Consider the following 2,247-nt stretch of genomic DNA (forward strand, 5'->3'; position numbering starts at 1 on the left):
GAAGATGCAGGCTGGCAACTATTCATAAAAAGGGGTCAGAACACATCTCGGGTCCCAGGATGGAGACAGGAAAACCGGCACTCACCTCACCAGGGAGGGAAATGGGCAGCGAGGGAAGATGGAGGAGGATGGTTCTGACAGAGCCTCTGTTTGGAGGAATTGTGCAAAGGCAGGGCCGGCTCCTAGCCTTGGCTCTCAACCCATGGGTCTCAACAAACCTGTAGCTCAAAAAAATATTGGAAACATCATGATTCATAGCAGTAGCCAAACTACAGTTATGAAGTAGCAACAAAAATAATTCTATAGTTGTGTGTCACTGTGTTAAGGGATCACAACATTAGGAGGGTTAAGAACCCCTGTCTTAGAGAAAGGTAACAGGCTCCACTCAGGGACCTAGAATAATACAGTTCCTATTTTGTTCTTAGAAAGGTTTCTTGTGAGGAAGCTTTTAAGTTGTAAATAAACAAACAAACAAACAAACAAAAAACACAAGAACTATACTCCGTGTCTTTGTGGGGCGTTTGATGCTATGCAGACGGCCCGCTTCTCGTCTACCTGTGGAAGCTTCAACTGGCTTCATATTCCATCCCAGTCAAAAATAAAAATCAAACCAGGTGTGGTGGCAGTACAGACCTATAATGCCAGCAGAGGCAGAGGCAGAGGTCGGTGGCTCTCCAAGAGTCTGAGTTCAGCCTGGTCTAAATAGAGAGTTCCAGGCAACCTTAGTTACATAGTGAGAAAACAAAGGAAATTTTTAAAAAGTAGGCAAAACCAAATCGATAATACAAATACCCACCATAGCACACCAAGCTCCCCTCACCATGCAGGTGCCAAACTTGAGTGATATTTTAAATTTTTATTCATTTTTCATTTTACCTTTATGTGTATTGGTGTTTGCCTGCATGTCTGCCTGGGTACCACGTACTTGCCTGATGCATCCCCTGAAACTGAGTTATACAGTTGAGAGCTGCCATGTGAGTGCTGGGACTTGAACCCAGGTCCTCTAGAAGGGTGACCAGGGCTCTTAACTAAGACATCCCTCCAGTCCCAGAAGTAGTATTTCTTTAAAAATCCCATCCATTTTATGTACTTGCAAAAGATGTATTTCTTCCTATTTCCATAAAGAGATAAGAAAGGGAGAGGGTATTTGGGTTCTGAAAGAATGAAGGACATCAGAAGCTGATAATGTAGAAGCTAAAATACCGAAGACAATTGTGTTTTTATTTTATGTGTATGAGTGTTTTGTATGCATATATCTCTGCACATCACTTGTATGTCTGGTGTCCAAGGAGGCCAGAAGAGGATGCTGGATCCCTTAGGGATGGACTTACAGATGGTTGTAAATTACCATGTGGGTGCTAGGCATTGAACTCAGGTCCTATGAGAGAGCAGGCAGCAATCACTGAGCCATCTCTTCAACCCCTGAAGAGAATTTTATAGAAAATATGTACTATAACCTGACCTTATGTAAGGACCACAGCATGTATTTAAACCTTCAGTTCTTCTTCCTTATCATTTCTCCAAAGAACACAACCAGAATTACTCATTTGAGTAGAATTAAATTTTTTGTGTTTTTCTTTGGTAAAAAAGAATCTTAATGGTTATTTATTTTGTGTGGGAGAGAACTTTTGCACACCCATGTGTACCGCAGTGCTCCTGTGGAGGACAGAGACCAGCTTGCAAGAAGACTCAGTTCTCTTCCTCCACCATGTGGATTCCAGCCGTGGAACTAACTGGTCATCAAACTTGGCAGGGGCACCTATACCCACTGAGCCACCTTGCTGGCTCCAGAGGTGATTTTTTAAAATACATTGTAGCTGAGCATGGTGACTCAGCAGTGAAACCTTAAGCACTTGAAAGACTGAGACAAGGGGGCTGGCAAGATGGCTCAGCAGGTAAGAGCACTGACTGCTCTTCCAAAGGTCTGGAGTTCAGATCCCAGCAACCACATGGTGACTCACAACCACCCATAATGAGATCTGATGCCCTCTTCTGGTGCGTCTGAAGACAGCTACAGTGAATTACACGGTCCTGAGTTCAATTCCCAGCAGCCACATACATGATAGCTCATGGCCATCTGTACAGCTACAGTGTACTCATGTACTCATACATATAAAATAAATCTTTTTTAAAAAAAAAAAAGACAGACAAGAGGGTCTTGAGTTCAAGACTAGCTTAGACTATACAATGAGACGTGGTCTCAAAAACAAAACAAAAACCCTAGGTCACCGGGTGGTGGTGGCACAC

Source organism: Mastomys coucha, unplaced genomic scaffold, assembly GCF_008632895.1.
Source record: "Mastomys coucha isolate ucsf_1 unplaced genomic scaffold, UCSF_Mcou_1 pScaffold21, whole genome shotgun sequence".
Classification (NCBI taxonomy): domain Eukaryota; kingdom Metazoa; phylum Chordata; class Mammalia; order Rodentia; family Muridae; genus Mastomys; species Mastomys coucha.